Raw genomic sequence first — 15,621 nt, 5'->3', positions numbered from 1 at the left:
CTAGGCCTTTTAGAAGTGAAAGGAACCAGCAGGCTGGATGGGGAGGTACAGGCCTTAAGCTCAACTCTCAGAAGTGTGTATGCAGGGGAGACAGATGTCTGCTACCCACTCTGACATGGGAGTTGGAAACTAGCTACACTCTGATTGAAGAAGGCCATTGGAAATCGCTGTATTCAACTCAGATACACAGGAGTTCAGGCCCAATGCTTACACATGCTTTTCCCGCAACCTCTCTCAGCCACTAACATTAGGATGTTAGAAGCTGCGCCTACAGTCAGGCAGGATGCGGGTGGGTTCTGCCATGTCCTCAGCACACCCAGGGAAGCATGCCTAGAAGCCAGCTCTCAACTAGCTGCATTCTTATGGCAGTGTGAAGGTAGCAGTATTCTGAGTCAGGAGGTTCCAAGATTACCACTCTACTGCACCTGGAGATACCCTCCAGGTCTGCATTGTTAACTTGCGTCTCAGAAGCCTGTGGCAAACGTCTCTGGTGAAGACCTGCGAAACTCACTCTGCAGGCAGTGTGGAACTGTGAGGGACTGAGGGTGAGCTCAACTCTCAGAAGTAAGATGCTTTTGGACAAGGCGTTCAGCTACCTTCTCACGTATGGAATTTAGTATGTAGCACCAGTCTACCACACGAATTACTAGGCAATCGCTGGAATGAGCTTGGAGGCCCTAGTCTTTTGTGCCGGGAGATTCCAATTACCTCTCCCAACACTTCCGTCAAACAGCGAGCCTAGGCCTTTTAACTTTTTTTTTTTTTTTTTTATGATAGTCACAGAAAGAGAGAGAGAGAGAGGCAGAGACATAGGCAGAGGGAGAAGCAGGCTCCATGCACCGGAAGCCCGAAGTGGGATTCGATCCCGGGTCTCCAGGATCGCGCCCTGGGCCAAAGGCAGGCGTCAAACCGCTGCGCCACCCAGGGATCCCCTGCCTAGGCCTTTTAGAAGTGAAAGGAACCAGCAGGCTGGATGGGGAGGTACAGGCCTTAAGCTCAACTCTCAGAAGTCTGTATGCAGGGGAGACAGATGTCTGCTACCCACTCTGACATGGGAGTTGGAAACTAGCTACACTCTGATTGAAGAAGGCCATTGGAAATCGCTGTATTCAACTCAGATACACAGGAGTTCAGGCCCAATGCTTACACATGCTTTTCCCGCAACCTCTCTCAGCCACTAACATTAGGATGTTAGCAGCTGCGCCTACAGTCAGGCTGGATGCGGGTGGGTTCTGCCCTGTCCTCAGCACTCCCAGGGAAGCATGCCTAGAAGCCAGCTCTCAACTAGCTGCATTCTTATGGCAGTGTGAAGGTAGCAGTATTCTGAGTCAGGAGGTTCCCAGATTACCACTCTACTGCACCTGGAGATACCCTCCAGGTCTGCATTGTTAACTTGCGTCTCAGAAGCCTCTGGCAAACGTCTCTGGTGAAGACGTCCGAAACTCACTCTGCAGGCAGTGTGGAACTGTGAGGGACTGAGGGTGAGCTCAACTCTCAGAAGTAAGATGTTTTTGGACAAGGCGTTCAACTACCTACTCACGTATGGAACTTAGTATGTAGCACCAGTCTACCCCAGGAATTACTAGGAAATCGCTAGATTGAGCTTGGAGGCACTCGTCTTGTGTGCCGGGAGATTCCAGTTACCTCTCCCAACACTTGCGTCAAGCAGCGAGCCTAGGCATTTTGGAAGCGAAAGGTAGCGGCAGGCAGGATGTTGGGTTACAGGCCATAAGCTCAACTCTCACAAGTGTGTATGCATGGGTGGCAGATGTCTGCTACCCACTCGGACATGGGAGTTGGAACCTAGCTACACTCCTATTGAAGAAGGACTTTGGAAATCGCTGTATTCAACTCAGATACACGGGAGTTCAGGCCCAATGCTTACACATGCTTTTCCCACAAACTATCCCAGCCACTAACAGAAGGAGGTTAGCAGGTAAGTCTACAGTCAGGCAGGATGCGGGAGGGTCCTGCCCTGTCCTCAGCTCTCACAGGGAAGCATGCCTTGAAGCCAGCTCTCAACTAGCTGCATTCTTATGACAGTGTGAAGGTAGCAGTATTCTGAGTAAGGAGGTTCCCAGATTACCACTCTACTGCACCTGGAGATACCCTCCAGGTCTGCATTGTTAACTTGCGTCTCAGAAGCCTCTGGCAAACGTCTCTGGTGAAGACGTGCGAAACTCACTCTGCAGGCAGTGTGGAACTGTGAGGGACTGAGGGTGAGCTCAACTCTCAGCAGTAAGATGATTTTGGACAAGGCGTTCAGCTACCTTCTCACATATGGAACTTAGTATGTAGCACCAGTCTACCCCAGGAATTACTGGGAAATCGCTGGATTGAGCTTGGAGGCACTAGTCTTGTTGCCGGGAGATTCCAGTTACCTCTCCCAACACTTCGGTGAAGCAGCGAGCCTAGGCCTTTTGGAAGCGAAAGCTAGCTGCAGGCAGGAGGTAGGGATACAGGCCATAAGCTCAACTCTCAGATGTGTGTCCATGGGAGGCAGATGTCTGCTACCCACTCGTACATGCGAGTGGGAACCTACTACACTCTGATGAAAAAGGACTTTGGAAATCGCTGTATTCAACTCAGATACACGTGGCTTCAGGCACAACGATTCCACATGCTTTTCTCACAACCTTTCCCTGCCACTAACATGAGGACGTTAGCAGCTCCTTCTACAGTCAAGCAGGATGCGGGAGGGTTGTGCCCTGTCCTTAGCTCTCACAGGGAAGCATACCTTGAAGCCAGCTGTCAACTAGCTGCATACTTATGGCAGGGTGAAGGTAGCAGTATTCTGAGACAGGAGGTTCCCAGATTACCACTCTACTGCACCTGGAGATACCCTCCAGGTCTGCATTGTTAACTTGCGTCTCAGAAGCCTCTGGCAAACGTCTCTGGTGAAGACGTGCGAAACTCACTCTGCCGGCAGTGTCGAACTGTGAGGGACTGAGGGTGAGCTCAACTCTCAGAAGTAAGATGTTTTTGGACAAGGCGTTCAACTACCTACTCACGTATGGAACTTAGTATGTAGCACCAGTCTACCCCTGGAATTACTAGGAAATCGTTTGATTGAGCTTGGAGGCACTCGTCTTGTGTGCCGGGAGATTCCAGTTACCTCTCCCAACACTTGCGTCAAGCAGCGAGCCTAGGCATTTTGGAAGCGAAAGGTAGCGGCAGGCAGGATGTTGGGTTACAGGCCATAAGCTCAACTCTCAGAAGTGTGTATGCATGGGTGGCAGATGTCTGCTACCCACTCGGACATGGGAGTTGGAACCTAGCTACACTCCTATTGAAGAAGGACTTTGGAAATCGCTGTATTCAACTGAGATACACGGGAGTTCAGGCCCAATGCTTACACATGCTTTTCCCACAAACTATCCCAGCCACTAACAGAAGGATGTTAGCAGGTAAGTCTACAGTCAGGCAGGATGCGGGAGGGTCCTGCCCTGTCCTCAGCTCTCACAGGGAAGCATGTCTAGAAGCCAGCTCTCAACTAGCTGCATTCTTATGACAGTGTGAAGGTAGCAGTATTCTGAGTAAGGAGGTTCCCAGATTACCACTCTACTGCACCTGGAGATACCCTCCAGGTCTGCATTGTTAACTTGCGTCTCAGAAGCCTCTGGCAAACGTCTCTGGTGAAGACGTGCGAAACTCACTCTGCAGGCAGTGTGGAACTGTGAGGGACTGAGGGTGAGCTCAACTCTCAGCAGTAAGATGATTTTGGACAAGGCGTTCAGCTACCTTCTCACATATGGAACTTAGTATGTAGCACCAGTCTACCCCAGGAATTACTGGGAAATCGCTGGATTGAGCTTGGAGGCACTAGTCTTGTTGCCGGGAGATTCCAGTTACCTCTCCCAACACTTCCGTCAAACAGCGAGCCTAGGCCTTTTAGAAGTGAAAGGAACCAGCAGGCTGGATGGGGAGGTACAGGCCTTAAGCTCAACTCTCAGAAGTGTGTATGCAGGGGAGACAGATGTCTGCTACCCACTCTGACATGGGAGTTGGAAACTAGCTACACTCTGATTGAAGAAGGCCATTGGAAATCGCTGTATTCAACTCAGATACACAGGAGTTCAGGCCCAATGCTTACACATGCTTTTCCCGCAACCTCTCTCAGCCACTAACATTAGGATGTTAGCAGCTGCGCCTACAGTCAGGCAGGATGCGGGTGGGTTCTGCCCTGTCCTCAGCACTCCCAGGGAAGCATGCCTAGAAGCCAGCTCTCAACTAGCTGCATTCTTATGGCAGTGTGAAGGTAGCAGTATTCTGAGTCAGGAGGTTCCCAGATTACCACTCTACTGCACCTGGAGATACCCTCCAGGTCTGCATTGTTAACTTGCGTCTCAGAAGCCTCTGGCAAACGTCTCTGGTGAAGACGTCCGAAACTCACTCTGCAGGCAGTGTGGAACTGTGAGGGACTGAGGGTGAGCTCAACTCTCAGAAGTAAGATGTTTTTGGACAAGGCGTTCAACTACCTACTCACGTATGGAACTTAGTATGTAGCACCAGTCTACCCCAGGAATTACTAGGAAATCGCTTGATTGAGCTTGGAGGCACTCGTCTTGTGTGCCGGGAGATTCCAGTTACCTCTCCCAACACTTGCGTCAAGCAGCGAGCCTAGGCCTTTTGGAAGCGAAAGGTAGCGGCAGGCAGGATGTTGGGTTACAGGCCATAAGCTCAACTCTCACAAGTGTGTATGCATGGGTGGCAGATGTCTGCTACCCACTCGGACATGGGAGTTGGAACCTAGCTACACTCCTATTGAAGAAGGACTTTGGAAATCGCTGTATTCAACTCAGATACACGGGAGTTCAGGCCCAATGCTTACACATGCTTTTCCCACAAACTATCCCAGCCACTAACAGAAGGAGGTTAGCAGGTAAGTCTACAGTCAGGCAGGATGCGGGAGGGTCCTGCCCTGTCCTCAGCTCTCACAGGGAAGCATGCCTTGAAGCCAGCTCTCAACTAGCTGCATTCTTATGACAGTGTGAAGGTAGCAGTATTCTGAGACAGGAGGTTCCCAGATTACCACTCTACTGCACCTGGAGATACCCTCCAGGTCTGCATTGTTAACTTGCGTCTCAGAAGCCTCTGGCAAACGTCTCTGGTGAAGACGTGCGAAACTCACTCTGCCGGCAGTGTCGAACTGTGAGGGACTGAGGGTGAGCTCAACTCTCAGAAGTAAGATGTTTTTGGACAAGGCGTTCAACTACCTACTCACGTATGGAACTTAGTATGTAGCACCAGTCTACCCCTGGAATTACTAGGAAATCGTTTGATTGAGCTTGGAGGCACTCGTCTTGTGTGCCGGGAGATTCCAGTTACCTCTCCCAACACTTGCGTCAAGCAGCGAGCCTAGGCATTTTGGAAGCGAAAGGTAGCGGCAGGCAGGATGTTGGGTTACAGGCCATAAGCTCAACTCTCAGAAGTGTGTATGCATGGGTGGCAGATGTCTGCTACCCACTCGGACATGGGAGTTGGAACCTAGCTACACTCCTATTGAAGAAGGACATTGGAAATCGCTGTATTCAACTCAGATACACGGGAGTTCAGGCCCAATGCTTACACATGCTTTTCCCACAAACTATCCCAGCCACTAACAGAAGGATGTTAGCAGGTAAGTCTACAGTCAGGCAGGATGCGGGAGGGTCCTGCCCTGTCCTCAGCTCTCACAGGGAAGCATGCCTTGAAGCCAGCTCTCAACTAGCTGCATTCTTATGACAGTGTGAAGGTAGCAGTATTCTGAGTAAGGAGGTTCCCAGATTACCACTCTACTGCACCTGGAGATACCCTCCAGGTCTGCATTGTTAACTTGCGTCTCAGAAGCCTCTGGCAAACGTCTCTGGTGAAGACGTGCGAAACTCACTCTGCAGGCAGTGTGGAACTGTGAGGGACTGAGGGTGAGCTCAACTCTCAGCAGTAAGATGATTTTGGACAAGGCGTTCAGCTACCTTCTCACATATGGAACTTAGTATGTAGCACCAGTCTACCCCAGGAATTACTGGGAAATCGCTGGATTGAGCTTGGAGGCACTAGTCTTGTTGCCGGGAGATTCCAGTTACCTCTCCCAACACTTCCGTCAAACAGCGAGCCTAGGCCTTTTAGAAGTGAAAGGAACCAGCAGGCTGGATGGGGAGGTACAGGCCTTAAGCTCAACTCTCAGAAGTGTGTATGCAGGGGAGACAGATGTCTGCTACCCACTCTGACATGGGAGTTGGAAACTAGCTACACTCTGATTGAAGAAGGCCATTGGAAATCGCTGTATTCAACTCAGATACACAGGAGTTCAGGCCCAATGCTTACACATGCTTTTCCCGCAACCTCTCTCAGCCACTAACATTAGGATGTTAGCAGCTGCGCCTACAGTCAGGCAGGATGCGGGTGGGTTCTGCCCTGTCCTCAGCACTCCCAGGGAAGCATGCCTAGAAGCCAGCTCTCAACTAGCTGCATTCTTATGGCAGTGTGAAGGTAGCAGTATTCTGAGTCAGGAGGTTCCCAGATTACCACTCTACTGCACCTGGAGATACCCTCCAGGTCTGCATTGTTAACTTGCGTCTCAGAAGCCTCTGGCAAACGTCTCTGGTGAAGACGTCCGAAACTCACTCTGCAGGCAGTGTGGAACTGTGAGGGACTGAGGGTGAGCTCAACTCTCAGAAGTAAGATGTTTTTGGACAAGGCGTTCAACTACCTACTCACGTATGGAACTTAGTATGTAGCACCAGTCTACCCCAGGAATTACTAGGAAATCGCTTGATTGAGCTTGGAGGCACTCGTCTTGTGTGCCGGGAGATTCCAGTTACCTCTCCCAACACTTGCGTCAAGCAGCGAGCCTAGGCCTTTTGGAAGCGAAAGGTAGCGGCAGGCAGGATGTTGGGTTACAGGCCATAAGCTCAACTCTCACAAGTGTGTATGCATGGGTGGCAGATGTCTGCTACCCACTCGGACATGGGAGTTGGAACCTAGCTACACTCCTATTGAAGAAGGACTTTGGAAATCGCTGTATTCAACTCAGATACACGGGAGTACAGGCCCAATGCTTACACATGCTTTTCCCACAAACTATCCCAGCCACTAACAGAAGGAGGTTAGCAGGTAAGTCTACAGTCAGGCAGGATGCGGGAGGGTCCTGCCCTGTCCTCAGCTCTCACAGGGAAGCATGCCTTGAAGCCAGCTCTCAACTAGCTGCATTCTTATGACAGTGTGAAGGTAGCAGTATTCTGAGTAAGGAGGTTCCCAGATTACCACTCTACTGCACCTGGAGATACCCTCCAGGTCTGCATTGTTAACTTGCGTCTCAGAGGCCTCTGGCAAACGTCTCTGGTGAAGACGTGCGAAACTCACTCTGCAGGCAGTGTGGAACTGTGAGGGACTGAGGGTCAGCTCAACTCTCAGCAGTAAGATGTTTTTGGACAAGGCGTTCAAATACCTACTCACGTATGGAACTTAGTATGTAGCACCAGTCTACCCCAGGAATTACTGGGAAATCGCTGGATTGAGCTTGGAGGCACTACTCTTATTGCCGGGAGATTCCAGTTACCTCTCCCAACACTTCGGTGAAGCAGCGAGCCTAGGCCTTTTGGAAGCGAAAGCTAGCTGCAGGCAGGAGGTAGGTATACAGGCCATAAGCTCAACTCTCAGAAGTGTGTATACATGGGAGGCAGATGTCTGCTACCCACTCGTACATGCGAGTGGGAACCTACTACACTCTGATGAAAAAGGACTTTGGAAATCGCTGTATTCAACTCAGATACACGTGGGTTCAGGCACAACGATTCCACATGCTTTTCTCACAACCTTTCCCTGCCACTAACATGAGGACGTTAGCAGCTCCTTCTACAGTCAAGCAGGATGCGGGAGGGTTGTGCCCTGTCCTTAGCTCTCACAGGGAAGCATGTCTTGAAGCCAGCGGTCAACTAGTTGCATACTTATGGCAGGGTCAAGGTAGCAGTATTCTGAGACAGGAGGTTCCCAGATTACCACTCTACTGCACCTGGAGATACCCTCCAGGTCTGCATTGTTAACTTGCGTCTCAGAAGCCTGTGGCAAACGTCTCTGGTGAAGACCTGCGAAACTCACTCTGCAGGCAGTGTGGAACTGTGAGGGACTGAGGGTGAGCTCAACTCTCAGAAGTAAGATGCTTTTGGACAAGGCGTTCAGCTACATTCTCACGTATGGAACTTAGTATGTAGCACCTGTCTACCCCAGGAATTACTAGGCAATCGCTGGAATGAGCTTGGAGGCACTAGTCTTGTGTGCCGGGAGATTCCAATTACCTCTCCCAACACTTCCGTCAAACAGCGAGCCTAGGCCTTTTAGAAGTGAAAGGAACCAGCAGGCTGGATGGGGAGGTACAGGCCTTAAGCTCAACTCTCAGAAGTGTGTATGCAGGGGAGACAGATGTCTGCTACCCACTCTGACATGGGAGTTGGAAACTACCTACACTCTGATTGAAGAAGGCCATTGGAAATCGCTGTATTCAACTCAGATACACAGGAGATCAGGCCCAATGCTTACACATGCTTTTCCCGCAACCTCTCTCAGCCACTAACATTAGGATGTTAGCAGCTGCGCCAACAGTCAGGCAGGATGCGGGTGGGTTCTGCCATGTCCTCAGCACTCCCAGGGAAGCATGCCTAGAAGCCAGCTCTCAACTAGCTGCATTCTTATGGCAGTGTGAAGGTAGCAGTATTCTGAGTCAGGAGGTTCCCAGATTACCACTCTACTGCACCTGGAGATACCCTCCAGGTCTGCATTGTTAACTTGCGTCTCAGAAGCCTGTGGCAAACGTCTCTGGTGAAGACCTGCGAAACTCACTCTGCAGGCAGTGTCGAACTGTGAGGGACTGAGGGTGAGCTCAACTCTCAGAAGTAAGATGCTTTTGGACAAGGCGTTCAGCTACCTTCTCACGTATGGAACTTAGTATGTAGCACCAGTCTACCACACGAATTACTAGGCAATCGCTGGAATGAGCTTGGAGGCCCTAGTCTTGTGTGCCGGGAGATTCCAATTACCTCTCCCAACACTTCCGTCAAACAGCGAGCCTAGGCCTTTTAGAAGTGAAAGGAACCAGCAGGCTGGATGGGGAGGTACAGGCATTAAGCTCAACACTCAGAAGTGTGTATGCAGGGGAGACAGATGTCTGCTACCCACTCTGACATGGGAGTTGGAAACTAGCTACACTCTGATTGAAGAAGGCCATTGGAAATCGCTGTATTCAACTCAGATACACAGGAGTTCAGGCCCAATGCTTACACATGCTTTTCCCGCAACCTCTCTCAGCCACTAACATTAGGATGTTAGCAGCTGCGCCTACAGTCAGGCAGGATGCGGGTGGGTTCTGCCATGTCCTCAGCACTCCCAGGGAAGCATGCCTAGAAGCCAGCTCTCAACTAGCTGCATTCTTATGGCAGTGTGAAGGTAGCAGTATTCTGAGTCAGGAGGTTCCAAGATTACCACTCTACTGCACCTGGAGATACCCTCCAGGTCTGCATTGTTAACTTGCGACTCAGAAGCCTGTGGCAAACGTCTCTGGTGAAGACCTGCGAAACTCACTCTGCAGGCAGTGTGGAACTGTGAGGGACTGAGGGTGAGCTCAACTCTCAGAAGTAAGATGCTTTTGGACAAGGCGTTCAGCTGCCTTCTCACGTATGGAACTTAGTATGTAGCAGCAGTCTACCACACGAATTACTAGGCAATCGCTGGAATGAGCTTGGAGGCCCTAGTCTTGTGTGCCGGGAGATTCCAATTACCTCTCCCAACACTTCCGTCAAACAGCGAGCCTAGGCTTTTTAGAAGTGAAAGAAACCAGCAGGCTGGATGGGGAGGTACAGGCCTTAAGCTCAACTCTCAGAAGTGTGTATGCAGGGCAGACAGATGTCTGCTACCCACTCTGACATGGGAGTTGGAAACTAGCTACACTCTGATTGAAGAAGGCCATTGGAAATCGCTGTATTCAACTCAGATACACAGGAGTTCAGGCCCAATGCTTACACATGCTTTTCCCGCAACCTCTCTCAGCCACTAACATTAGGATGTTAGCAGCTGAGCCTACAGTCAGGCAGGATGCGGGTGGGTTCTGCCCTGTCCTCAGCACTCCCAGGGAAGCATGCCTAGAAGCCAGCTCTCAACTAGCTGCATTCTTATGGCAGTGTGAAGGTAGCAGTATTCTGAGTCAGGAGGTTCCCAGATTACCACTCTACTGCACCTGGAGATACCCTCCAGGTCTGCATTGTTAACTTGCGTCTCAGAAGCCTCTGGCAAACGTCTCTGGTGAAGACGTCCGAAACTCACTCTGCAGGCAGTGTGGAACTGTGAGGGACTGAGGGTGAGCTCAACTCTCAGAAGTAAGATGTTTTTGGACAAGGCGTTCAACTACCTACTCACGTATGGAACTTAGTATGTAGCACCAGTCTACCCCAGGAATTACTAGGAAATCGCTTGTTTGAGCTTGGAGGCACTCGTCTTGTGTGCCGGGAGATTCCAGTTACCTCTCCCAACACTTGCGTCAAGCAGCGAGCCTAGGCATTTTGGAAGCGAAAGGTAGCGGCAGGCAGGATGTTGGGTTACAGGCCATAAGCTCAACTCTCAGAAGTGTGTATGCATGGGTGGCAGATGTCTGCTACCCACTCGGACATGGGAGTTGGAACCTAGCTACACTCCTATTGAAGAAGGACTTTGGAAATCGCTGTATTCAACTCAGATACACGGGAGTTCAGGCCCAATGCTTACACATGCTTTTCCCACAAACTATCCCAGCCACTAACAGAAGGAGGTTAGCAGGTAAGTCTACAGTCAGGCAGGATGCGGGAGGGTCCTGCCCTGTCCTCAGCTCTCACAGGGAAGCATGCCTTGAAGCCAGCTCTCAACTAGCTGCATTCTTATGACAGTGTGAAGGTAGCAGTATTCTGAGTAAGGAGGTTCCCAGATTACCACTCTACTGCACCTGGAGATACCCTCCAGGTCTGCATTGTTAACTTGCGTCTCAGAAGCCTGTGGCAAACGTCTCTGGTGAAGACGTGCGAAACTCACTCTGCAGGCAGTGTGGAACTGTGAGGGACTGAGGGTGAGCTCAACTCTCAGCAGTAAGATGATTTTGGACAAGGCGTTCAGCTACCTTCTCACATATGGAACTTAGTATGTAGCACCAGTCTACCCCAGGAATTACTGGGAAATCGCTGGATTGAGCTTGGAGGCACTAGTCTTGTTGCCGGGAGATTCCAGTTACCTCTCCCAACACTTCGGTGAAGCAGCGAGCCTAGGCCTTTTGGAAGCGAAAGCTAGCTGCAGGCAGGAGGTAGGGATACAGGCCATAAGCTCAACTCTCAGAAGTGGGTATGCATGGGAGGCAGATGTCTGCTACCCACTCGTACATGCGAGTGGGAACCTACTACACTCTGATGAAAAAGGACTTTGGAAATCGCTGTATTCAACTCAGATAAACGTGGGTTCAGGCACAACGATTCCACATGCTTTTCTCACAACCTTTCCCTGCCACTAACATGAGGACGTTAGCAGCTCCTTCTACAGTCAAGCAGGATGCGGGAGGGTTGTGCCCTGTCCTTAGCTCTCACAGGGAAGCATGTCTTGAAGCCAGCGGTCAACTAGCTGCATACTTATGGCAGGGTCAAGGTAGCAGTATTCTGAGACAGGAGGTTCCCAGATTACCACTCTACTGCACCTGGAGATACCCTCCAGGTCTGCATTGTTAACTTGCGTCTCAGAGGCCTCTGGCAAACGTCTCTGGTGAAGACGTGCGAAACTCACTCTGCAGGCAGTGTGGAACTGTGAGGGACTGAGGGTGAGCTCAACTCTCAGCAGTAAGATGATTTTGGACAAGGCGTTCAGCTACCTTCTCATATATGGAACTTAGTATGTAGCACCAGTCTACCCCAGGAATTACTGGGAAATCGCTGGATTGAGCTTGGAGGCACTAGTCTTGTTGCCGGGAGATTCCAGTTACCTCTCCCAACACTTCGGTGAAGCAGCGAGCCTAGGCCTTTTGGAAGCGAAAGCTAGCTGCAGGCAGGAGGTAGGGATACAGGCCATTAGCTCAACTCTCAGAAGTTTGTATGCATGGGAGGCAGATGTCTGCTACCCACTCGTACATGCGAGTGGGAACCTACTACACTCTGATGAAAAAGGACTTTGGAAATCGCTGTATTCAACTCAGATAAACGTGGGTTCAGGCACAACGATTCCACATGCTTTTCTCACAACCTTTCCCTGCCACTAACATGAGGACGTTAGCAGCTCCTTCTACAGTCAAGCAGGATGCGGGAGGGTTGTGCTCTGTCCTTAGCTCTCACAGGGAAGCATACCTTGAAGCCAGCTGTCAACTAGCTGCATACTTATGGCAGGGTGAAGGTAGCAGTATTCTGAGACAGGAGGTTCCCAGATTACCACTCTACTGCACCTGGAGATACCCTCCAGGTCTGCATTGTTAACTTGCGTCTCAGAAGCCTCTGGCAAACGTCTCTGGTGAAGACGTCCGAAACTCACTCTGCAGGCAGTGTGGAACTGTGAGGGACTGAGGGTGAGCTCAACTCTCAGAAGTAAGATGTTTTTGGACAAGGCGTTCAACTACCTACTCACGTATGGAACTTAGTATGTAGCACCAGTCTACCCCAGGAATTACTAGGAAATCGCTTGATTGAGCTTGGAGGCACTCGTCTTGTGTGCCGGGAGATTCCAATTACCTCTCCCAACACTTGCGTCAAGCAGCGAGCCTAGGCCTTTTGGAAGCGAAAGGTAGCGGCAGGCACGATGTAGGGTTACAGGCCATAAGCTCAACTCTCAGAAGTGTGTATGCATGGGAGGCAGATGTCTGCTACCCACTCGGACATGGGAGTTGGAACCTAGCTACACTCCTATTGAAGAAGGATGTTGGAAATCGCTGTATTCAACTCAGATACACGGGAGTTCAGACCCAATGCTTACACATGCTTTTCCCACAACGTATCCCAGCCACTAACAGAAGGAGGTTAGCAGGTACGTCTACAGTCAGGCAGGATGCGGGAGGGTTCTGCCCTGTCCTCAGCTCTCACAGGGAAGCATGCCTAGAAGCCAGCTCTCAACTAGCTGCATTCTTATGACAGTGTGAAGGTAGCAGTATTCTGAGTAAGGCGGTTCCGAGATTACCACTCTACTGCACCTGGAGATACCCTCCAGGTCTGCATTGTTAACTTGCGTCTCAGAAGCCTGTGGCAAACGTCTCTGGTGAAGACCTGCGAAACTCACTCTGCAGGCAGTGTGGAACTGTGAGGGACTGAGGGTGAGCTCAACTCTCAGAAGTAAGATGCTTTTGGACAAAGCGTTCAGCTACATTCTCACGTATGGAACTTAGTATGTAGCACCTGTCTACCCCAGGAATTACTAGGCAATCGCTGGAATGAGCTTGGAGGCCCTAGTCTTGTGTGCCAGGAGATTCCAATTACCTCTCCCAACACTTCCGTCAAACAGCGAGCCTAGGCCTTTTAGAAGTGAAAGGAACCAGCAGGCTGGATGGGGAGGTACAGGCCTTAAGCTCAACTCTCAGAAGTGTGTATGCAGGGGAGACAGATGTCTGCTACCCACTCTGACATGGGAGTTGGAAACTAGCTACACTCTGATTGAAGAAGGCCATTGGAAATCGCTGTATTCAACTCAGATACACAGGAGTTCAGGCCCAATGCTTACACATGCTTTTCCCGCAACCTCTCTCAGCCACTAACATTAGGATGTTAGCAGCTGCGCCTACAGTCAGGCAGGATGCGGGTGGGTTCTGCCATGTCCTCAGCACTCCCAGGGAAGCATGCCTAGAAGCCAGCTCTCAACTAGCTGCATTCTTATGGCAGTGTGAAGGTAGCAGTATTCTGAGTCAGGAGGTTCCAAGATTACCACTCTACTGCACCTGGAGATACCCTCCAGGTCTGCATTGTTAACTTGCGTCTCAGAAGCCTGTGGCAAACGTCTCTGGTGAAGACCTGCGAAACTCACTCTGCAGGCAGTGTGGAACTGTGAGGGACTGAGGGTGAGCTCAACTCTCAGAAGTAAGATGCTTTTGGACAAGGCGTTCAGCTACCTTCTCACGTAAGGAATTTAGTATGTAGCACCAGTCTACCACACGAATTACTAGGCAATCGCTGGAATGAACTTGGAGGCCCTAGTCTTGTGTGCCGGGAGATTCCAATTACCTCTCCCAACACTTCCGTCAAACAGCGAGCCTAGGCCTTTTAGAAGTGAAAGGAACCAGCAGGCTGGATGGGGAGGTACAGGCCTTAAGCTCAACTCTCAGAAGTGTGTATGCAGGGCAGACAGATGTCTGCTACCCACTCTGACATGGGAGTTGGAAACTAGCTACACTCTGATTGAAGAAGGCCATTGGAAATCGCTGTATTCAACTCAGATACACAGGAGTTCAGGCCCAATGCTTACACATGCTTTTTCCGCAACCTCTCTCAGCCACTAACATTAGGATGTTAGCAGCTGAGCCTACAGTCAGGCAGGATGCGGGTGGGTTCTGCCCTGTCCTCAGCACTCCCAGGGAAGCATGCCTAGAAGCCAGCTCTCAACTAGCTGCATTCTTATGGCAGTGTGAAGGTAGCAGTATTCTGAGTAAGGAGGTTCCCAGATTACCACTCTACTGCACCTGGAGATACCCTCCAGGTCTGCATTGTTAACTTGCGTCTCAGAAGCCTCTGGCAAACGTCTCTGGTGAAGACGTCCGAAACTCACTCTGCAGGCAGTGTGGAACTGTGAGGGACTGAGGGTGAGCTCAACTCTCAGAAGTAAGATGTTTTTGGACAAGGCGTTCAACTACCTACTCACGTATGGAACTTAGTATGTAGCACCAGTCTACCCCAGGAATTACTAGGAAATCGCTTGATTGAGCTTGGAGGCACTCGTCTTGTGTGCCGGGAGATTCCAGTTACCTCTCCCAACACTTGCGTCAAGCAGCGAGCCTAGGCCTTTTGGAAGCGAAAGGTAGCGGCAGGCAGGATGTTGGGTTACAGGCCATAAGCTCAACTCTCAGAAGTGTGTATGCATGGGTGGCAGATGTCTGCTACCCACTCGGACATGGGAGTTGGAACCTAGCTACACTCCTATTGAAGAAGGACTTTGGAAATCGCTGTATTCAACTCAGATACACGGGAGTTCAGGCCCAATGCTTACACATGCTTTTCCCACAAACTATCCCAGCCACTAACAGAAGGAGGTTAGCAGGTAAGTCTACAGTCAGGCAGGATGCGGGAGGGTCCTGCCCTGTCCACAGCTCTCACAGGGAAGCATGCCTTGAAGCCAGCTCTCAACTAGCTGCATTCTTATGACAGTGTGAAGGTAGCAGTATTCTGAGTAAGGAGGTTCCCAGATTACCACTCTACTGCACCTGGAGATACTCTCCAGGTCTGCATTGTTAACTTGCGTCTCAGAAGCCTCTGGCAAACGTCTCTGGTGAAGACGTGCGAAACTCACTCTGCAGGCAGTGTGGAACTGTGAGGGACTGAGGGTGAGCTCAACTCTCAGCAGTAAGATGATTTTGGACAAGGCGTTCAGCTACCTTCTCACATATGGAACTTAGTATGTAGCACCAGTCTACCCCAGGAATTACTGGGAAATCGCTGGATTGAGCTTGGAGGCACT

Source organism: Canis lupus, chromosome 27, assembly GCF_048164855.1.
Source record: "Canis lupus baileyi chromosome 27, mCanLup2.hap1, whole genome shotgun sequence".
NCBI classification, from domain to species: Eukaryota; Metazoa; Chordata; class Mammalia; order Carnivora; family Canidae; genus Canis; species Canis lupus.
Note: the sequence above shows the minus strand (reverse complement) of the source record.